Here is a 24,541-nt window from a genome sequence, read left to right as displayed (position 1 = left end):
TGTTGAAGCTCAGGATTAGGATGTTGTGGATAATTGTATGTATCTAAGACCATAGAGAAGTCGGTAGGAGGAGGCAGATTGATTGTCTGAGACTCCCGCATAATGTTGCTTTATGTATTTGTGAAGGTGTGTCATACGAGTCCATCTCTCAGCTGTCTAGCAGTGGTTACTGTTTGTTCATGGCTCAGATCTTCAGCAGTGATAGTGTCTTCACCTGGATGCTTGGCATCCTAATTGCAAAGTGGTGAAGTGTACCACACACTATCACAATTGGTGAGACAGTGCTAGGCAGTCCAGACCTGCTCACAATTTGGTACCCCACTTCAAGCATCCAATGGCTGCCTCTACACTATTAGACCAGAATTAATGTCTATCATCACAAATAAGTAGGGCATTCAGAGAACAGTGGCCTTTTCTATTCATATGAATATATGAGTTTACCTTTGGGACGTACTATTCCACTTGGGTACAGCCAATGGCGTCACAATGGAATCAGAAAATTCTGAAAAATGTGATGACTCGCTCAGTCATCTGTCTGGGAGCAGATATAAATTGAGATGTAGGCAAAGAGACCATAGGTGACTTGCCTTATAGAGGGAGGGGTGCACCACAAATTAACTGACCTAGTCCCCTATGACTCCCTGCAATGAGCCTGTGGATTAAAGTTGAGCTGTGGCCACTTTCTCTGCATACATTTAGAGTGGCATCTGCTTGGGTGGATATCTAGTTGTGGCAATGACATAAGCTCCTCCAGAAAGTCATGACTGAAGCACTGGCTCCTGGGACAGAGCTCCTATTAAAGCTCTCAGAAGGTGGATCTATTTACATTGTGTTGGATGGGTAGTGCCTGAATGGACTGCCCCTTCTCTGGTGCTGCCGGATTAACCTGCTATTGCTTTAAGTCCTCCTGTTCTCCTCTTCCTCCAGCATATGCATCATGTAAAGTGGGATTCCCATTGGCAAGCCTACGGCACAGGTTTCAGAAAGTAGCTCAGTAATTCTCTTTAAATACAATGTTTTCTGAGGGTGTTGTAAATAGTGAGAAAAGGCTTCCTGTGTGTAACAGCACCATTTTACTTTGGCCCAGTGCCAGTTCCGAGCTTTTCCACAAGCAACTGCAGATCAGCAGTGCCTATTCAATGAAACACCCCCGCCTGGATGAATGGGTCCTAGCAAACTTCATCTTTTCAAATAGTGGGACACAATGACAAGGGTGGATGGAAGATGATTTAGGAAAATGGCATTTTGCATTTGTTATTGAAATGATTTTTTTCTTTCAAAGGGGCAAAACTACCCTTGATTAGGCTGGAAAGGTAAAAGAAATGGATACAAAGCAAGGTATCTTATAAAAATTACACCTCCTGGGCATGTGGCCGCCAACACGAATCACAAACAGACAGTTAATGTGGCAATCACAGGAGACATCAAATCACAATCAGAGAGAATGTATGTATCATGATGCATAAGGCATCACAACTTTGTGGGGCAAGCTGGATGTACCAGTAAAAAAAAACATGCATCTATATAGCACCTCTCACATAAGGATGTCCCAAAGCGTTTTACAGCCAATAAAGTACTTTTGAAGTGTAATCATTGTTGCAATGTAGGATACACAGCAGCCAATTCACACAGAGCAAGGTCCCACAGAAACTGTTTTGGTGATGTTGACCGAGGGATAAGTATTGGTCAGGACACCAGGGAAGAACTCCCCTGTTCTTCGAAATAGTGCTGTGTTTTTTTAAATCCACTTGGAAAGCCAACAGGGCCTCAGTCTAAAATCTTTCCCTGTCTGTCATTTTTGTATGTTCTTTAAGTATAATATTATGTTCATCAATAATTGAAACTCTGATTATTGCTACAGAGAAGTTTAATTTGAAGCTGCATCCTTATTTAACTATTAACATTGCCCAAAATGCTGTAAAAATGTTTTATTCACTTGCATTTAGTGCTGAAGTCTCTCCAATTCTGGGCATGCTTGAAGGAGGAAAAATGAAATCAAATATGCAAGGCCAATACTGGGTTTATTCCATTGAGAGCGAACTAGCTAAGCATAAAAGTCTGTCACTGAAATTGTTTACATTAAAAATTAAACGTGCATCATTAAGGAATATTTTTTGACACAGAAGTTAAATAAAAGATGGTCTTTGAATTATGGAATGGTTTGAATCCCTGAAGACATTTTGTGACATGTGGAATATACTGGAGATGAAGGAAAGATCAGCAGCGATGCAGCACACAGGGAAAACACTGCTTGGGCCAGCAGAGAAAATGAGAATGAATGTGCCTTCAGGGGACTGGGTCTTGCTTTTGGTTAGAACACTATCCTATCAATTGTGGAAACTGGTTGGAATCCAAACCAGACTTGTTGGCTGTACTGAGGGCCCTTAATGAAAATTAGAGTGGCCTCAGCCCAGTAACCTAGTGTAAAATTGTTAGCCTAACTAACCATGGCTCCGAGGGTAGCACTTCTGCATCTGAGCCAGATGGTTTAGAGTTCAAATTTGTGCTACAGACTTAGGCATAAAATCTAGGCTGAAGGAGTGCTGCACTGTCGGAGGTGCCTTTTTTCAAATGAAGCATTAAACCGAGGTCCCGTATGCCCTCTCAAGTCCACATAAGAGATCCCATGGCACTATTCAAAGAGGAGCAGGGGAGTGCTTCTCGGCAACCTGCAACAATATTTAGCCAACATCATGAAAAACAGATTATCAGGCCATTATGTCACATTGCTTTTTGTGGGAGCTTGCTGTGTACCAATTGGCTACAGCATTCCCAACATTACAACAGTGACTACACTTCCAAAGCACTTCATTTGCTGTGTAGACATCCTGAGGTCATGACAAACTCTGTATAAATGCAGGCTTTCCTACTTTTTGAACCCACAAGAATAGCTAATGTGGGAATGGTGAATATCTCGCTGGTAAAGCAGCAAATGAGGATTGAAGGGAAGCCATGAGGGTTGCTCTCTGAGGTTGCCATCTGTCGCTGAGGTAGAGTTAATGTGATTTAAAGAAGCCTAGTTGACGGTGGGTATTGAGGCTGGTTAGATCAGGAGCTTTATTCTGTATTCAGGGCTTGGGACTCAGGGGCCAAAGGCCCCAGTCTCTCAACTAATAGCACTAAAATCAGAAAATGCTGGAAATGCACAGCAGTTCTGACAGTATCTGTAAAGAGAAAAGATGGGTAAATATTTCAGTTGTAACCCTTTGTCAGAATTCCTTTTCCTAGATACTGACAGAACGGCTGTGTATTGTCAGCACTTTTTGTTTTTTGTTCTAGGTTACTGGTATTTTATCTGAACTAATCTGTCCTCCCTTTTGCTATGCTTCTTTCACATTTCTAGGATATCCCACAGCCACAAAGCACCTTAGATGGCAGCTCACATAACTCATGTTTAACCACAGTGGTTCCTATCATTGAGTGAAAAATGAGGTGAAATATTCGCTACCTGAGACTGACAATCCACTTTTAAAGCACAAAAATCCTTAGAAGTTCACCGTCAGATAAAAGTTCTCGCTAACCAAAAATCATGCTAACCTGCAGCAGGACAGTCAGAGGGTTGACTTCCAGTGGATCCCTGTCACTCTAACCTGCCTGTCACCAACATAAATCCATGTCACTGGAAGCATTGAGAAGTAACTCCAACCTGTGGGTCCTTCCATCCCATATAACGAAAAGAAAGCTTACATTTATATAAATACTTCTACTATCTAGGGACATCTGAAAGTGCCTAACAGCCAATTAAGTGCAGAGACTTTTGTAATGTAGGAAATACAACAGCAAATTTTGCACTTAGAAGGATCCCACAAACAACAATGTGATAAACCAGATTAACTGTTTAAGGTGATGTTGTTTGGCAGATATATATTGGCCAAATAAACTATGAAGCATAGTGAAGGGCCAAAGCAGTCAAAAAAATTAAGTTTAAGGACAGACCTGAGAAAACCTTTGAAGGAAGGAATGAAAAAAATAGCAGGGTAAAGGTTACTGGGGGGCATGAGTGGGCCAGGATTACAGAGTTTAACGCAAATACACTAAACATTAGAAACAAAACCAGGGAGATGAGAGACTCAGTGGAGGGATCTAATGTTAAAGGCCTGCTGGGAACTTGACTTCAGCTGACTGGGGTGAGAGTTAAACACTCCTGGCTTCCACAGAAAGAATTTTCAGGAGAAATGGAGAAGGAATAAAGGGAAGTGGAATGGCACCTTTACTTAAGAACACAATTAAAGCGGTAGAGAGGAAGGTTTTTATATCAACGGTAGTGCTCAAATGGAATCTGTCTGGTTTGAAAGAAGAAATAATAAAGAATTTGCTACTATATTGTTATTCTTTATTGTAGACCATGAAAGAGTGGCAAAGAAATCAAGGGTGAGATTTGTTGATAATTTGGAGCTATTTGTAATAATAACAGCTGTAATAGTGTGGGAGTTTAACTATCTGCTAAAATAGATATAGCTAAAACAAATGTTCCTGGCCAAAATGAGGAAAGATCTTTAGAATTTGTCCAGACCTGTTTCCCAAAAGCAGTGCATTGTAGGAATCAGTGCTTGGTCTCTGGGACTGGGTAATGAAGCAAGACAAATAAGTTACCTGAAGATAAAAGAGCACTCGTAAAATGACCACAGGCTAATTAAGGTCATACTGAAAACACATAAACAGAGAGAGGAGACAAAGATAGAGGGGCTTGACTGGAAAATAGATCATTTCAGTGCGATATTGCCCTGACTAATTGGGAAGAAATTGATAGATCAAACTGCAGCCCAGCAGCAGAAGGTGCTAATATATGAGATGAATAATACAGATTAAATACATTCTGACCAGAAACAAAAGAAGTACATCAAAGGCAAAAGCACCTTGGATAATTGGGAGTTAAACAAAAAGAAGACATCTAACAGACAAAGGAAGGATAATTTAGAAGAAAACCGTAGCAAGTTTAAATATAGAAAGGGGTAAAATGAGAGATAGCAGGAGTACGAAACAAAAAAAAGTCAGTAAACATGGATCTGCAAGTGGAACAATCGCAAGGTTCCAGATGGTGTACATCCCAGAATATTGAGGGGCGTTGAAGAGATAGTGGAGACGCTAACCATAATTTTTCAAAAATATTTTGAAAATTAAATTATTCCATAAGACTGGATGGCAGGAAATAGAAGACACCTATTCAAGAAAAGGAAATGGAATAAAGTGGGAAACTATACGCCAGTTAATTTTACACCAATTGTTAGCAATTGTCAGAGAACCCATTTGAATGAATTGGCCCTGCCAATAGTTAACATTGTTACTGTCTATGCATCTCAGTGAACAATGGGAGTGCTGTGGCCAGAACATTGATTTCCTGTCCATTAAAATTGATGGACAGAAAAATTGCTGGCACTGAGCTTGCGACTGGACACCTGGTAGCTCCCACTGATGGTGCATATTTAGGAAGTCACCCCCTCTAGAATGTCTACTACACAATTAAAGCAGTGAATGTGAAGGCGCAGTCTCATTGGGCACTGCTAACGCAATGAGCAGCTCCTGCTTTACTAATTTAGCCATGAATGCAGAACTAATGGAAATGTTGAGGATGCACACATGGATTTTCAGAAAGAATTTCATCAGTGTGATGACTCGATGGAGCAGGCAGGTTTTGTAAAGAAACAGTAAAACTTTATTACACAGGCATCCAGGAGTGCTTGCATGCAAGAGCCGATCTCTCGTCTGAAGGACTCTGCTCTCCGGATTGCCCGTGCTAAGAGCTCACTGGTCGAAGCCCCCGCAGTACATCACATGACCCGTGATTGACAGGACGGAGGGACAATACATGCAGTTACCACATTTCCTCCCCCTTTAGTTTTTTACTATTATTCTTATAAACATCCAACAAACATATATACAATTCCAGGTGATTATAAATCAAGTCTTAGAGGTGCTCTTCGTATACAGCTAGAGTGGCATAGCTCTACCACTGGAGGTTCCTGAACAGAGTCGACAGGATCTGCAGCTTCACTATGAGACACATCATCAGAACTGGGCAGTTCAAGATTTGGCAACTCCTCTGAAACATCTGGAATGTCTGTTCTAGGTTGATCACACACCTCAGAAGTTCAGCGTTAATCACAGGTTGATCACTCAATTGTTGGAATGACTCTCTCTGGCACAGATATGATCCACGTGATTACGACGATTCTATCTCCCACTTGTACTTGGAAAGGTAATGGACCAGTCTCTGAAACAATGGCTCCCTGAGGCCAACAGGGTCCACTGCCAAAATTTTGCACATATACTGTGTCACCTACACTGAATGTGTGAGCTTTACTGTGTATGTCATGGTTAAATTTCTGATTACTTTGGTTCCACACTACCTTCCCCTCTCAATTCAGAAACACCAAGGCCAGGATTTTTCCCTGGTCGGGTGGGCTCGGTAGAGGTGGGTGGGGAGACCGCCCGCAATCGGGATCGGACTGCAATTTCACACTGATGGGCCAATTAAGACCCGGCAAGCGTGAATCGCGTGCTGCAGCTGCTGCCTGTGTGGGGGGGTGGGGAGGAGGGCACAGAGATGGAGTTTTGAAGATTAAAAATAAAGATTTTTAAATGTTAAAAAACATGTCCCCTCATGTGACTCTGTCACATGAGCAGGGACATGTTAGAAATTAGGATGAAATTTTTTTTTTTTTAAATGACAGATTGAAACCTCACCCCGCCCAGGGATGAGGTTTCGCAGAAAATGCAAAGGCCGCTTGGCTTTTTTGCCTGCCCGCCAACTGTAAGGTGTTGCCGACTCCCACGTGAACCCACTGATCAAAATATCGCAAGTTTCACTAATAACTCTGACGGTGTTGAACCCGTAGTCAAATGTGGTGTAATAATAAGAGATAATTTAAGATGATAATTTAAGAGAAAGCAGGAAAGTTGAGATTCCAGAGTACCTTCCGATAACTTTTTCATACCAGACTTAAAAGTCTGTACAGCCCTCTCTGCTGGACCAATAAATGAGGGATGCCAAGGAGCTGTCTTTATGGTGGATTCCATTTAGATCCATAAATTTCTGAAACTCAGTGCTGGTAAAGGCTGAACCATTATCAGAAACAACAATTTCAGGTAGGCCATGTATGCTGAAACAGTGACTTGGCTTCTTGATAGCTGTGTTCGACGTTGGTGATTTGACTTCGTATACATCCATCCATTTTGAACGTGCATCTACAATTAACAAGAACACGATACCTAGGAATGGTCATACATAATCGATATGTAGTCAAACCCAGGGTTGACCAGGCCACTCCCATGGATGTAGGGGAGCTGAAACAGGCAACTGTTGTTGTTGCTGACAGTGGAGACAATGCTTGACCATGCTTTCAATGTCACTGTCAATGTCTAGCCACCATACATAGCTTCGCACAAGCATTTTCATCTTTGATATGCCAGGGTGCACATTGTGGAGCCCTGTCAAGAGTGGCTCCGTACCATGTGATGGGACCACAGCTCTTGAACCCCACAACATAGTTCCATCTTGACAGCTTAATTCTGTGTTTCTGACATGGGATGGTCTCAATACTTCAGATACAGGCGAGTTTGGCCACCCTTGCAAAACAAAGTCTCTGACTTTCAACAATATTGGATCTCTGTTCATTCAATTTCTAATTTGTTTCATGCACACAGGTGAGAATCTAAGAAATTCAATAACAGCACTAATCCTCATGGAATGGGTATTTACAATACTATCCGATAACTGGAGACTACTGAGTGCATCTGCATTTGCAATGTGTAAGCCAGGGCAGTACATAAAAGTATACTCATACGCAGATAATGTCAGAGTTCAATGTATTCTTGCTGGTGTTATTGGTGGAATGGCTTTGTTCTCGTTGAATAATCCTGTATTAACATGGTTTATAGTCCGACACAATGGGCAGAATTTTCTGCCTGGCAGGCGGACGGGCCCGACCCAATCTCCGGCGGGTTGGGAGCCGATTCCTGCCGGAGAAGTGGGCCCCATCGCCATTTAACGTGGGCGGGCCAATTAAGGCCCCCTCAGCGTGACGTCCGGCGGGAAGCACTATGCACTTCCTGTGCAGGCGGGGGGGGGGGGGGGTGATTCCCCAAAAGCGAGAGTGCGCTTTTTCGCGCATGCACATGAAAGAGCGCACTCATCTCCCTGAGGCTAAGTGCTGCCTCAGGGAGATCGCTTACACTGTGAAAAATATGAAAAATAGAAAAAAAATTCCCTAACATGTCCCCCTCATGTGACAGTGCGAAGCAACATAATAACTTTATTAAACTTTTTAAAACGCTACATGAAACCTCATCCCGCCACTGGATGAGGTTTCATGTTTTATCTATTTGCTGCCGGGGCTCCTGGCCTGCCCGCCAGCCTTAAGGTTGGACGGGCAGGTCATTTAATTGTATAATTGATCCTGTCAAAGGCCTAAATTGGCCATTGACAGGTCGGCGGGCCCGCAGCTGATTTGGCTGCGGGCCCGCCTTCCTGAAAATTTAAATGGGGCGGGATGAGGTCGGGGGTTCCACCCAACGTCATCCCGCATCATTTTACGCGTCGGCGAGCAGGCCTGCCCCCTGCTTGCCAAAGGCAAAATTCAGCCCAATGGTAAAATGTCACTCATGTAGGTGCTGGTGAAACTTTTTTTACACTGAATACTGCTGATAATCCTTCTTTGTCTAACTGAGAATAGCCCTCTTCGACTTGGGAAAGGGATCTCGAAACATAGCCAATGGGCCTTCTGATCCATTTTATGTGATAAAACGGCTCCTACACCATAAGGAGAAGCATCACATGCTAACACCAGCTCTTTCGATGGGTCGTAGTATACCAACAAACACGATGAATGCAGCAATTGCTTTGCTGTCACAAAGGCTTGTTCTTGTTGTGAACCCTATGATCAACAGTGGTTCTTTTTAAGCAATGAGTGTAATGGTGCCAAAACAGTTGACAGATTAGGTAGGAAGTGGCTATAGTAGTTGATCATACCCAAGAAGGACTTGAGTTCTGTTACTTTGGATGGTGATGGTGCATCTTTTATTGCCTGAACTTTATCTTTCACAGGATGCACCCAAACTGTGACCTAGATAAGTTACTTCTGATGCTTGAAATGTGCATTTTTCCCTCTTTAACCATACACCAACTTCCATAAACCTTCTCAGCACCTCCTCGAGATTGGCTAAGTGTTCAGCCTCAGTTAATCCAATGATAAGAACATCATCCAAATATAAAATCGTTCGTGGAAGTCCTTGCAGAAGAGTTTCTATTGTTCTCTGAAAAATAGCGCATGCTGACGAGGCTCTAAAAAGTACTGATAGAAACCCTTTGTGTGTGTCGCGTATTCTCTCGGCATGCTATCCAATTCTAATTGTTGATAGGCGTGGCTCATACCTAATTTTGTATATGACTTGCCTTCTGCCAGCTTGGCTTATAAATCATCTGTCCTTGGAATGGGGTGCTTGTCTAGTTTTGCTGCTTTATTTGCCGTCAACTTGCTGTCTCCACATTTTCATTTGGTCTGGTCAGGCTTCACCACTGGAACTATGGGTGCGGATCCACTCAGAGACTTCAACAGGCTGAATTACTCCCAGGCTTTCTAACCTGCACAGCTCTGCATCCACCTTTTCTTTCAGTGTATAAGGCACAGGTCTAGCCTTGAAGAAACATGATGTTGCCTGGGGATCGACATATATCTTTGCATGCATGCCTTTCAACTTTCTTAATTCATCCTGAAAAACCATAGGCAGCATTTTCTGGTCGGTGAGCGTGGGCGGGGTCCACTCGCCGACGTGTAAAAAATGACGCAGGGTGACATTGGTGCATCCTGACGTCACCCCACGTCATTTAGATTTTCAGTTCGGCGGGCGGGCAGCCGAATCGGCTGCGCGCTCACCGAACTGTCAATGGCTTATTATGGCCATTAAAAAACTAATTAATGAACTTAATGGGCCTGCCCGTCCAACCTTAAGGTGGGATGAGGTTTCATGTAAGATTTAAAATTTCACGAAAAATTTTCAATAAAAGTAATGGACATGTCCCATCTCATGTGACAGTTTCACATGAGGGGACATGTCCTTAAATTTTTTTCCGTCTTTTATTAGGTTTTAAAAAGTAACACTGATCTCCCTGAGGCAGCACTTTGCCTCAGGGAGATCTCTGTGCTCTTTCGTGCGCATGCGTGAAAGAGCACATTCCTGGCTCAGGGAATCCCCCTCCACCTGCATAGGGAGTGCACAGCACTTCTCGGCGGACGTCATAATTGGCCCACCCACGTAAAATGGCGGCACACCCCCAACCGGGAGCGCCGATCAGGAACCTGCCCACTTGCGCCAGCTCCTGCACAACCCCCCCGCGACGGGGGGAAAATGCTGCCCCGCATTGTGTTTCTTCAGAAGTTCTGGAATTCCATCTGATTTTAGGTGAAATATCTCAGACCAGTCGAGTTTTATCTTCTGTAGCCAATCTCAACCTAAAAGATTGAGTCCCTCCTTTTTACGATTATCAGGCAGCTCAGCTGTCTGTTGCTTGTAACAGACTAGGACAGTGGCAATGCCCTTGACTTGAATAGATTCTCCCATGTAAGTTCTTAACTAAGTGGTTGTCCACTCCAAATTTATTGGTTATCTTTCTTCATTAAGGTACCTGAAAGTGTGCACTCCAACTACTATAGTTGAGGCACCAGTATCCACTTCCATACGCAGTGGCTTCTCATTTACTTTTACTGTCACTGTAATAGGCTCAGTTTTCACAGCAGTTACATTATACAGGGAGTACACATCAGTATCAGCAGCTTCAGCCTTTGCTGTACCCGTCAACTCGATCATGTTTGTTTGCGGCCTTGCAGGCTGCTTCATCTTTGTCCGGCATTGCCTAACCATGTGTCCCTTCTTATGACAATAATGACATTCTGTCTTTCTGAATTTGCAAGTATCTGCTCCGTGGTCACCTCCACAATTATAGCAATTTTGTCTTGAAGTCGTTGATGAAGCCTTTCTGTTAGGCTTCTTAATGGTTCTTACAGTGGACATTGAATTGCGCTTTAACTCTGCAGGTTTGGTTTTTGCGTTATGCTCAGCCCAACATGAAGTATGGCACCATTATCCACGTGTTGCAAAGCCTGTGAGTCTTTCACAGCGCTTTCCATGGTGAGGGAAATTTCTAGGGCGTGCTTAAAGTCGATATTGACTCCACATACCAGTCGGTCCCGCAACATACTGTTTAATGTGTCTCCAAAATAGCAGTATTCTGTTAACTGCTTGAGGTTCACCACATTGGTTGCAATGGACTCTCCCGGGGCACAAACTCTTGAATAAATTTTAAAGTGTTGCTTTCACTATAGGTCCACTAACTCACTATATGACTTGGAACCGGACACGCTTGGGGCAGTCAGGTTGTGAATCAGGTTGTATGTTTTACTGCCACATATCTTAAGTGGATCACTTTCCACTTTTCTTCAGCGGTTATTTCATTTTCTACAAAGTAAAATCCAAGGCGCTCAACATTCTGGCTCCAACCTTCAGTGTTAGCATCATGTGGATTGAGCCTTCCAAACAGCGGCATGGCTGGTGAGTACTTTTTAAAATTCAAGTTACTCACAGTAACAGGGCGAGGTGCACAGTCGAAGTTCATTTTACCCTCACCGCCAAATGTGATGACTCGATGGAGCAGACAGGTTTTGTAAAGAAGCAGTAAAACTTTATTACTGAGACGTTGTCAAGAAGATATAATATTGTTATTGGAAATTATTTTAAAATAGAGTTCTAATGGGATCTGTGTCTATTGTGTGTCTTAATTGGATTAAAGCCAGCTAGTCTGAGTGCTTTGATGTATAGTATTTTTGAGATATTACTTAGGTAAATGTAAGGAGGGTAGAAGGTAAAGTGTAAATTTGCAATTGTTAAAAGAAACCATTCAAAACTGCAGGTGAAATCTTGCACCAGCTAGAAGATGTCAAGCAATGTGTTTATTTTTTTCAGCTTACTAATAAAATTACTGTTAGAAGAGGTTAAGTTAAAAGCCGAATGAAACAATGGAAAATTTAAATTCAAAGAGAAAGATTTGTATAAAGGAGAAAGGAAATTGTGTGTAAGGTAGAGGCATTGTAAGATCCAACAAGTATGAAAAGCCTCAAGCTGCTGTCTGCAAGGACCCGGAGCTGTAAGAAACTCATTTTGAATGCAACTGTCCAAGGTGTGCTTTGCCAGGTGTCTGTTTAAATCTATGAGTTTTACTGTTGCCTTAATGGGGGTGTAACTGACAGTCAGATTAATTAGGGGATTTTTGTAGTTATTATAGTAGTAATTTTGTAGACGTATGTATGTGTTTACAATCTTTCTTGTATTAATAAATGTTTAATGTAGTTTTATAAAAAACCTCTTGAGACTCGGTGGTCTTGTTACCACTGAACTCAAAGTCTGCATTTCGAAACACACAAATTGGAAAAATGGGTTATGACAGTTGTTTCAAGTTTCCCTCTGAGATTTGAACAACTCAGCCTTTACCATCGGCTGGGTCATAATAGACATCTAGGAGTGCCCAAATGCTAGAGCTGATCTCTCGCCTGAAAGACTCTGCCCCCCCAGATTGCCTGCGTTAAGAGCTCACTGGTCGAAGCCCCCACAGTACATCCTATGACTTGTGATCGACAGGAGGGAGGGACAATACGTGCAGTTACCACAATCAGGTACCATAGAAGAGATTACAGAAATTAAGACATATTAAAGCGAATGTAGGCATGTGAATAGAGAGTTGGTTGGGGCACAGAAAACAAAAAAATGGATTTTATTTGAATTGGGGTATATGAGCTGTATTGTGCCCCAAAGGTTTGTGCTGTGACCTCTTGTGTCTTCAATTTGCAACAGTATCGCACACGGGTGAATGTTATTAAAGTTTGTTGCTGATGCAAAATAATGAGCATCATAAACTGCGGGGGAGATTGCAGGAGCACAAAGACAGGTTGTTGGAGTCGGTGTCAGATTTCAATTCAGGGAAATATGCATCAATAATTATGGGAACAGACTGGGGAATATTTAATAATTATGGGAACAGAAGAACCTCAAACAGGAGTATATCCTATTCTTAACAGAATGGAGAAACAGGGAGATAAGGGTGGATAGAAAAGGCCAGAATAAAAAGACAGCACAAATGATGGTGACTTTCTACACAATATTGATGTGACTCCAACTGGATTATTATTTGCTGTTTTTTTTGCACCCCATTGCAGAAAGGATATTGGAACTATGGAAGGGGTACAACAAATATTTACTAAAATGTCACTGGAAATGAAAGGTCATTGTTTTCACAAAAGGCTTGAACACTGGGAAAATTAATCACTAAAACAGAGAAGATTTAAGGTGCATCTCATAGAAGTTTGTAAAGTTATGAAGGGTTTTGAAGAAATGAAAATTGAAAAGATGATCTCCATTGGCTGGTGAATCAGTAACAAGGGAAGACAGACTGAGGATAATCATTAGAGCAACAACACAAACACAAAGGGTACTTGTATAATTTGAAAAGGAATGATGTGACTAGAGAAAGGACAGGAAAATGGTATTAGGGTAGTTAGCTCCAGATAATGAGCCAGTATTGATTTGATGGTCTCATTTTGTGCTGTAATAACTGTGATTCTATGAAGAATCATACTCATATCTGAAGGATGAGGTCAGGTACCAGAGAGATTTTAGTGTCTGAGGAACCTTAGCCCGCTATTAGTCAGTGCCTTCATGAAAAGAAGGCAGTAAATTGGAGGGGAAAAGAATGAGTATCACCTCAAGGGTTCTCTCTGCAAATAATCAATGAAAAATTGTCACTAGCTTTAACATTTTTTTTGACCAATCCATTGACAATGTTGTGTTTAGTAAACTCCTCCCAGCCAACATACTGCATTTATGCACCGTATCATTATGTATGTTAATCCAGCTCCCTCAACTGTTGGCAAGGTTATTAGCTATTTGTAAATGTTTAATTTTTACTAGAATGCTTTGAGTGAAACTGTTTCTTTTTAAATTAAGATCCTTTTCATTTCAAAAACAGGGGTGTGGAGAAGATCTAAGCTTAAATGGGTTGAAATTGTTGAGTTCAACGCTAAAATATAATGTTTCTTCTTTTCAGAAATTCAAGAGCAGCTGTACTCACATGGGAACTGCTGCCCAGCTCAGGAATCAAAGACACCAATGCTGCATTCACACAACTTTACCACAAAAGACTACTGCTGAAGGATTGGCAACGAGCAGAGATCAGAACTAAGTGAAGTACTCACTCCTCTTGCATTCTGCCTGAGATGGCTAAGCTGGAGTTTTGCTCTGAAAACACTGCTGCAATGCAGCTGGCTCCACTCTTGGACCAATTAAACAATCTATGAGCTTCAGAGCAAGTGTTTATTGTCTATTCTGAGGAGTCAGGCATAATTACATAGGCGGTTTATGCTATTAATTTCCTCTCTTACTGAGCACAAAGGAAACATGAGTGTATAGCTGAGCGCAATCTTCTTGGAGGCACATTGTTCTCATCTTCCTGTGATCTTTTTTACTGAAAGCTGTACAAATACATTACAATTTTAATCCTTTTACCTTGTTCTGTTCTCGGTCAGTTTCGTCCTGCTCAGCCACATATTCTCGCCAGGGTCTGGTTCATTCAGTGTCAGCAAACCTTCCCTAGACTGAAGTACCTCCTCTTCATTTGGGAACCTGGACTCTGGGGGGCATCGCAATCCATGTTCATCCAATGTGTACTTTCCAGCATAATTGTTGTTGGAGGCTAATAATCTCATCCCCAGGATATCACTGCAGGAGTTCCTCAGAGTAGTGCCTTAGGTCAACCATCTTCAGCTGCTTCATCAATTACCTTCCCTCCATCATAAAGTCATAAGTGGGGATCTTCACTGATGATTGCATAGTTTCAGTGCCATTCGCAACTCCTCAGATACTGAAGCAGTCCATGCAAGACCTGGACAACATTCAGTCCTGGTTTGATAAGTGGCATGTAATATGCATGCCACACAAGTGCCAGGCAATGACTATCTCAAGCAAGAGAGTATCTAACCATCGCCTCTTGACATTCAATGGAATTACCATCGCTGAATCCCCCATCATGTACATCCTGGGGCTTACCATTGACCAGAAACTTAATTGACCAGCCATATAAATATTGCGCAAGTCAGAGATTCTGCGGAGAGTAACTCACCTCTTGACTCCCTAAAGCCTGTCCACCATCTACAAGGCACAAGTCAGGAGTGTGATGGAATGCTCTCCACTTGCCTGGATGAGTGCAGCTCCAACTACACTCAAGAAACTTGACACCATCAAGGGCAAAGCGACCTGCTTGATCAGCACCCCACCACCACCTTATAAGTTCACTCCCTCCACCACTGGTGCATGATGGCAGCAGTGTGTACGATCTACAAGATGCACTGCAGCAACTCACCAAGGCTCCTTTGAAAGTGCCTTCCAAACCTGCAGCTTCTACCACTTAGAAGGTCAAGGGCGCCAGGCGCATGGGCACACCATCACCTGCAAGTTCCCCTCCAAGCCATCCTGACTTGGAACTATATTGGCCATTCCTTCACTGTTGCTGGGTCAAAATCCTGGAACTCCTTTCCTTAAAGGACTGTGGGGGTAGCTACACCACATGGACTGCAGTGGTTCAAGAAGTGGCTCACCATCACTTTCTCAAGGAGGGATGGGCAATAAATAAAAACAGAAAATGCTGGAAAAACTCAGCAGTTCTGACAGCATCTGCGGGGAGAGAAACGGAGTTAACATTTTCAGTCTGTATGACCCTTCTTCAGAGCGGGCAATAAATGCTGGCCTTGCCAATGACACACATATCCCAAAAACGAATAAAAGGTAATGAACCACTGTTGTTTGGAGCAGCTTGCTGTGTGAAAATGGCTGCTGCATTTCTTACATTACATCTGTGAGTACATTGAAAAGTAGATCAGGGACTCGACTGCACAGATCAGGGATTGAACCTGGATCTTCCATAACCTCAGTAATGGCTCAGTAACGTACCATGTTACTGATGTACTGAACTGCACCACATGGACTGCAGCAGTTCAAGAAAGCACTTCTCAAGGACAATTAGGGATGGGCAATAAATGCCAGCCTAGCCAGCAACGCCCACATTCCATGAATGAACAAAAAAAAACCCACAAGATGAAGCCAGGCTCTACTCTTCTAATCATTTGGCAATACACGGTAAAACTAATTTCCCTGTGCAATGTAAGCACAACACACTGGAGGTACACGTGGAGTAGGAAAGGGCCAAAAAAGCATGGGATTTTTCAGTGGTACCTCATCAACATGCAGAGGGAGCAATGAAGAAAGTGAGAGGAAATCCTGTTGCCTAAAGGCAGCAGCAATGTTAAAGAGGTAGGTCAAATTTAAGAACCGTGGGAGACATAAAGGATCCTTGAATTCTAAAGGTTGGATCTCTGCAGTGCCAGCTGCTGATGAACTGTGGTGGGCTTTTAACTGTGAAGCCCAGGGGTATTTGTTCAGCAGTTGTCAAAGGGGGACTGTGATGGTTGCTCCTCATCTGATTCCAATTAAGATCGGGGAACCCATAATACTGAACAAGTCCTTCACCAATAAGTGATAATGATTAATCACATTCTGCAACAAGTATTAAAGTAATAAAACCATTTTTCATTCAAAACGCCAAATATAAAGACCTTCTTTGACAGTATCATTCTGTCTCTTAAGATGGAGAGCCTCTAAACAGCATCCCTGGAGGCCGGAGATCCAGAATGCTCAGGGAACAATCTGCCCCTGTACTGCACCAAGTATTATTAAAGGAAATCTGTATGTGGTGGCATCTGTCATTCACTGGCATGATATGTAACACTGCTGTATCCTATGTCAGTGCAGCCATTGTAAGGCCTGTAAGGGGAAGATGATGGCATAGTGGTAATGTCACTGGACTAATCCAGGGGACCAGGCTAATGCTCTGGGGGCATGGGTTAAAATCCCACCAATTTAAATTCAATTAATAAAGGCTGGAATATAAAGCTAATCTTAGTCATGGTGAACACGAAATATCATCGATTATTGTTAAAAATTCAGCTGATTCACTTATGTCCTTTAGGGAGGGAAATCTGCCATCCTTACCCAGCCTGGCCTACATGTGACTCCAGACCCACAGCAATGTGGTTGACTCTTAACTGCCCTTTGAAATGGCCGAGCAAGATACTCAGTTCAAGGGCAATTAGGGATGGGAAACATGGTCTTGCTAGTGACGCCCACATCCCGTGAAGGAATAAATTTTTAAAAATACAGGAAATTCTTAGACTTAGTCCAGGCCGATAACATCAAAGTTTTAAAGTACAAAAAGTGACTCCTGCAATCTCAATTTAGTTGCTAGGAAACATGGGCATAAAATGACCCCTAACTCAGCATTAATTTTCTCTAAATTGGCAATCTCGCTTAGAGAGATTGTTAAAAGAAATGAAAAATTGTCACACTAGGGGATTCCCTTCAGAGGTTGGGACAGAAGAATATTTTTGAGACAGATGTGATTTTCAGGCAGGCCTGTTAATGGGTATATAGCACCATTCTATCTCCAGAAACAGGCAGGAGACTGCTTGTATTGCAGGCCTGCACATGGGTGGCAAAATCATTGTGCTTATTTTGGGGAAAGGGGAGTTTTAATATAGGTGTTCAAAATGATGAGGGGTTTTGATAGAGTAGATTAGCAGAAACTGTTTCCAGTGGCAGGAGGGTCAGTAACCAGAGGATAAAGATAATTGAATCACAAAATGATAGAATGATTACAACACAGAATGAGGCCATTCAGCCTGCTGCGTCTATGCAGAAAAAAAGACGGGGTGAAATTCGTAAATTATCTTACTCAGGGAATTGTGATCTGGAATGCACTGCCTGAAAGAGTGGTGGTAGCAGATTCAATAGGGACTTTCAAAAGGGAATTTGATATATGTTTCATTGGGAAAAAAATTGCAGGGCAATGGGGGACTAATTAGTCGGTCTTTCAGAGAGCCAGCACAGGAACATTGGGTCAAATAGCTTCCTTCTGTGCTGTATGCTTCGATGTTTAAAATTGCCCAACACAGAGTCTCCAGTCTCAGCCTTGACCTCATGGGAGCAGGTGGTCACTGGTCAGCTGGGCAGTCATGCAATGCAAACTATGCTTCCAGCATATGAGAGACCTGAAGAAGGGGAGGAAGATAAGGCAAAACAAAAGAGTGCGCATAAAGGTATACAGGGGAAATAAAAATATATCACTGAATAAATTCCTAAAGTTGCTTAAGAAAACTATTTGCTGTGAAGTTTTTTTCTGATGACTGATAGTTTGAAGTGAACTACACTGGTTTAACATTTTTATTTATTCATTCACGGGATGTGGGTGTCACTGACAAGGCCAGCATTTATTGCCCATCCCTAATTGCCCTTGAGGATTACCTTCCTTTACAGAGCATTAAGCTAACTGAGGAAGACTGTTCTTCTATTGTAAGATCAATTAAATAATTAAACATGTGTTTTCTATTCACAGGTCAAGATGGGGACAAAACTACATTGTTCCCTGATATAAACAGCAAACTTACGAGCAGTCTAGACAATTTCCTCAGCCATATGTGAAGCTCATAGAAGAAGCAAATATCTTGCAGTCAATAGAAAGAAGTCAGATTATGAGAAAAAGAAAGGATGGACTTGTATTTATATCACGCCTTTCACAATCTCAGGAAATCCCCAAATTCTTTGCAGCCAATGAAGTACTTTTTGACGTGCAGTCACTGTTATAATGTAGGGAATGTGGCAGCCAATTTGCACAACGCAAGATCCCACAAACAGCAATGTCATGGCGATCAATTAATCTGTTTCAAATGAGGGAGAACTCTTTGAAATGGTGCTGTGGGATTTTTAAAATTCATTTAAGAATTAAAACTCCACTTACAACCAACCCTGATCTGTGCAATATAAGATGCCTGAAAGGCAGGGGACGCGGTGACGGTGGCATAGCGGTAATGTCACTGGACTAGTAATCCAGAGACCTAGGCTAATGCTCTGGGAAGATGGATTCAAATCCCACCATGGCAGCTAGTAGAATTTAAATTCAATTAATAAATCTGGAATTAAAAGCTAGTTTGATGATAACCATTAAACTAGTGTCGTAAAAACGCATCTGGTTCACTATGCCCTTCGGGGAAGGAAATCTGCTGGCCTACATGTGACTCCTCTGAAATGCCCTAACAACAGTGGTGGATTTACAGTCAGTGGGGCCTTGTGCTCAGCTTCATTTTTGGCCCTGCCCCACGGACACAACCCAAAACTACAGGGCATTGGATATTTCACTGGCTTCTTCACAGTCATGTAACTTACTTTTGTACACTATCGTATAACCTCAGTTCTTGCCACTCAATCAAAAAAACTTAGTGCCCTTAACAAGGTGATACAACTTAAAACGTGTATGCAAATGAGCGCTGCTTTGCTCTCGTGGCGCAATCGGTTAGCACCTGGTACATTAATGGCAGGATTGAGGCGTGTGCAATGCCGAGGCTGTGAGTTCAAGCCAAACCTGAAGGAACTTTTAAGATAAAAGCAAAATACTGCGGATGCTGGAAATCTGAAACAAAAACAAAAACTGCTGGAAAAACTCAGCAGGTCTGACAGCATCTGTGGAGAGAAAGACAGAGTTAATGTTTTGAGTCCGTATGACTCTTCTTCAGAACTTGTATTCTTCAGAATTTTCAGTTCTGAAGAAGAGTCACATGGACTTGAAACATTAACTCTGTCTTTCTCTCCACAAATGCTGTCAGACCTGCTGAGTTTTTCCAGCAATTTTTGTTTTCGCTTCTGAAGGAACTTCTGTTCAGCAGCTCGTGTTGCGAAAAACATGAGCTTTCAACTAGCTGTGCAATCTCGAGCAATAAATAATTTAATTAGAAGGGACCAATTTCTGTAGATTGTGAATGGATCTGTCCTGGTTAAATGTCTCAAGTATCAGCATAAATGCTGCAAATACGCAGTAGATGAAGCAGCTTCTGTGGATAGAGAAATGAAGGCGATGATCCTTCTGATATCACCGATCCTGCATTGTGTTTCATCTCGGAGACTATTTAGCTCGTTACATGTTGTTCAATTTGTTGCCTATTTCCAGGATCGAAAAAAGTCACAGTGATGATTACTATAATCTAAACCATCTGATGTTTATCAGTAATATGAGACGTTATGAATAGGTTAAACATTCAAGATAAAAATTAAAGTCCATGGTTCAGCTCGATCTTTATAAAACAGTTAATTTATACCTGAGCTCACCTCACAACTTATCTATTGCCTTTTAAAATGCATCAATATATGAAGTAGGCAATAGAATTCTTGAAGTATGTTAGGCAGTGTGGGCAGGAGGGGGTGGTGATCATGTAGCTTCCCGACTAGCAGTCTCCAGGTTAATTTAACCTGTGACTTTCTTCAATCTCTCTCCCCGTCTTTACGTTGGAGTTTTTAAAAAAAAGGCTGACAGGTAATAACACTTTGAGGCATCCAGTGGTCGTGAACAATCACACTACAACCAATAAAGTACTGTTGAGTTGCTGTCACTATTGCACACAGGAAGCTCCCAAAAACGCGTGACTTTTACCGGATAGCCTGCTTTTGTGACGCTGGTTAATGGATAGCAGGACTGCAGGGGAAGTTCCCCAGTTTTTCTGGAAAACAGTGCTGGTCTGAACCACACAACAAAAAGCACTGAAGTTTCAAGAAAACATCAAAACCACCCCCTTTCCTGACCAGTTCCCTCTGAATGAATAGCACCACAATGGAAAGGCATCCCCATTGCTTCTCGCTCTGTTCCCCTCCCTGTCCTCCTAGTCATTGTTCAGTTCAACTTGATCCCCAGTCGGTTTTTGCAATATTCAGGCTTTCTTTTCCTGTCCCTGTACTGCCTACAAAGAGAAGGGTTATTATGCAGTAAAATTAATGTGCTGTGCATCCAGATCCTTTGTCTCTCTCCCCCACCCCTCTTGTTTTATAACCTACGTTAAAAACTAACCGCCCAGCAATGCAATCTGGCTCCTCTGAAAGCTAGAACCGTCTCAACATTCGTCTCCCTGGAACCATGTTGCATTTACTGTACTCACCCTGCACGAGTGAAACCTGCAGTGCTTTGGCGGAAGCAGCCCACACACTATAACCGAGAAAGCACAGAAGGGGGAATCTAAAAGCTGCAAGCGGTACCATTGTGGGGGTGGGGGGTGGGGAAACGGCAGGTATGGCCTGTCCAAATTCACTACGTTCAAGCTGTACTTACAAACTGTAAGCCAACATGCGAAGAGGAAGGGCAGGAAAAGGGCCGCTTCACCAAGGCTGTGACTACGGTGACCTTAAGCTGGAGCTCATAAGAGACCAAATAGTAGTGGGAGTGGCTGATGATACTTTTACGGAATGCATTCCAATCTAAAGAAGATCTGATTTTGGAAACAGCCATCCAACTTGTCAGACAATATTGGAAGTCTGCCAGCAAAGCCAATCCATTTTGCGTGGTGAAGTTAAACCATGGTACAGAGCAACCCTAACAGTCCAGCTCATAAAGAGCAAGGAGATTCCAGGATAAGGAAAGCAATACCCAAGCAAAACACAAGATGGTGGCAGACCACGTCAGTGCCGTGGCGCCGAAAGACCTCCCAGGTGTGAGCAGTGTCCAGCAATCACAGCGCAGAGCTTTCACTGAAAGATGTGTAAGTCCAAAACTGCGGGGCGTGCAGAGGATCTCAAACAAGTTCATGAGATAGATAAGCCATGCCAAGAAGAAGTCCAATAATGCTTCTTGGGAGAAAACAAGGATCCCAGATTCACATTTTGGAAAATATCGCACCAGCTTATGAAGAAAGTACAATAGCAACTTGATGCGGTCACCAAATGGGGATCATCGCCCCCGTCACTCCTTCAACAGGATGGTGTTCTGGGATGGTCCCAGTTCCAAAGCCCAACGGGTCCATTCTCACCTGTGTCAACCTGACACAACTCAACATGGCAATGGCGAGGGAAATCCACCTGATATGCTTAGTGAACAGCAGCTTGACCAAACTCTCCAAGAGCACAGTGTCCTCGAAACTTGATGCCAACAGCGGCTTCTGACAGGTTCCGTTAGATGAGAAATCTAAGATGCTGACAGCTTTTATTACCTCATTTGGCAGATTTTGCTTTAATTGTCTGCCCTTCAGCATTACCTTGGCACTGAGATTTTTCAGTGCACGATGTCAACCATCTTACAATGCCTGAAAGGAGTCATCTTCCATATGGATGATGTCCTTGTCCACAGTATGACTGTCCAGGAACACAACATTAGATACACGGCTGCCTTGAAAAGCTTGCAGGAAGCAGGGTTGACACTGCAAGCTCTCTAAGGCCTCCATTCAGTTCTAAGGGCATGATGTGAGTGGCAAAGACATAAATGCGGATCCACACAAAATGAAGGCAAATAATGAGTTTCCAGCCCCGTCATTCACTCCAGACCACCAAAGTTTCCTGGGCGGAATTTCTGTCCAACTCGGCACAGGTCATAGAGCCTTTGCGACACATGCTGTTGGGATGCACACCAAGAGCAAGCATTCTCTCAGATCAAAGACATTCTGCTCTCACCAGATATCCTTGCCCACTACGACACATCCCTCCCAACTACAATCGCAGCAGTTGCCTCATCAACAGGACTAGGAGCAGTTCTGTTCCAAGAGCTGCTGGATGGGTGCCGCCGACCAGTATATTACACATCAAGGGGACTGTCAGACACATAGATGTGGTAAGCAGTTTTTGAAAAAGAGACCCTCGCAGTAACGTGAGCTTGTGAGAAGTTCTCTGACTATATTGTTGGGCTGAAAATGATCATCGAGACAGTTCACAAACCATTGGTCTCATTGTTGGGTGAGAAAGGACTTGTCAGGATGCCCCCAGAATTCAGAGATTCCGCTAGCATCTCATGAGCTTTGCATACAAGGCAGTGAACATCCAGGGGGAGCATCAAACGACTGCGGACACAATGTCCAGGGCCACAGTCTATCCTGCAACACACGATGTCAACCTGGTTGATGAGCTAGAGTCATAATCCCGGTTCGTGACAACACAACTGCTGGTGAGTTCCAAAAAGCTTCAACAGCTATGCCAGGAGCAGATAAAGAATGAAGAGTATGTCCGCATGAAGAGTGTACCTACAAGCAGCGTCCAGGTGTCAATGTTATGAAAATTTACTTCGAACAGCAGAAACATTTCACTGTAATTGATGATCTACTAGTGTATGATGAGTGGTTGGTCATTCCCATCTCACTCTGGCCTAAGATTCTACAGTGAATCCACCAAGGCCACTTGGGCACCATCAAGTGCAGAGCACGAGCCCAGTCTGCAGTGTGGTGGCCGGGAATATCAAGAACAATCGAAGAGATGATTTTAAACTACCAAGTGTGTGTGCTGCACAAACCAGTCCAGAGGGAGACCCATTTCCCTACACAGTTCTCTCCCAGACCATGGGAATATTTGGGAATGGATCTATTCATATACAACAGTAAGTCCTTCCTCCTCATTGTTGATTATTTCTCTTGGTGGTTCAAAGTGAAGCATTTACACACAATGACCACAGAGTCAGTCTTTAGGTCGTTGAAAGAAACCTTTGCGATCCATGGCATCCCGGACCAGGTGGTGTCTGACAACGGGCCGCAATTCGCTAATGAATACTTTACCCATTTTGACAGGAATAATGGATTTCAACACCTCACCAACTCCCCAAGATATCCATAATCTAATGGCAAGGTGGAAAGGGGCATCCGCACTATTAAAACCCTCTTGAAGAAAAATGACAACTTTCCAACGGCGCTTTTGACATATAGATCCACCCCAGTGCAATGTGGATTAGCCCCATCTGAGCTGCTGATGAGCAGAAAATTTCACACTCAACTTCCCATGCTGCTGAAGAAATTAATCCCAGGGTTAGCAGTCAGGGAGTATCAGAAGGTTCAGGACCGAGAATAGTCCTACAGGCAGCAACAAGCTTCCAATTACAATAGGAGGTACGGTATTAGAAACCAGCCCAGGTTAAACAGAGGTGACGAGGTTTGGATCAGGGACCTTGACAGAGAAGACGTTATTGTTCTGAGGGGTGAAGATCAACGACAGTCTTACTTGATACATACCCCAGAAGGCACAATCAGACAGAACAGGAGAAGTCTTCTCCTCATTCCCCGTGGCAAACCTCCCATCATACATTTGAGTGAACTGATGTAGAAACCCAAACAACTTCAACTCCAGACCAACAAAGTCAGCCCAGCTCAGTTGAGACTACCACTCCTCTATACTTGAAAAGAATGAGGTCTGGAAGAGTTGTAAAGCCTCCACACCACCTGAATCTGTAAAGTCAGAGACTTGCGGAGAGAAGGGGTAGTATGTAAATATTATTGTAAATAAATTTGGGTAAAGACTTATGGGGAGGTGTAGTATTAGGGTGTTCGGGACTGTAAGGAGTAATGTGGGACCGAGGAATAGTACTGCCCCCACATTATGATGTAGAGAGTCACATGGGAGTCGTAGTGAGTCTGGTAAAATTCAGCATGAAGATAGCACCTGGTCA

General features: G+C 42.9%; 1 protein-coding gene across 3 annotated transcripts in view; it reads right to left on the bottom strand.

Moving 5' to 3' along the window:
- LOC144670180 (ADP-ribose glycohydrolase MACROD1-like) overlaps positions 1–24,541 on the bottom strand; it is an 886,999-nt gene that overhangs the window by 159,234 nt on the left and 703,224 nt on the right. The gene's annotated exons all lie outside the window — the stretch shown is intronic.

This window comes from Cetorhinus maximus, chromosome 31 (genome assembly GCF_964194155.1).
Source record: "Cetorhinus maximus chromosome 31, sCetMax3.hap1.1, whole genome shotgun sequence".
NCBI classification, from domain to species: domain Eukaryota; kingdom Metazoa; phylum Chordata; class Chondrichthyes; order Lamniformes; family Cetorhinidae; genus Cetorhinus; species Cetorhinus maximus.
The sequence above is the reverse complement of the archived record's forward strand: the minus strand, read 5'-3'. Positions and strand labels throughout refer to the sequence as shown.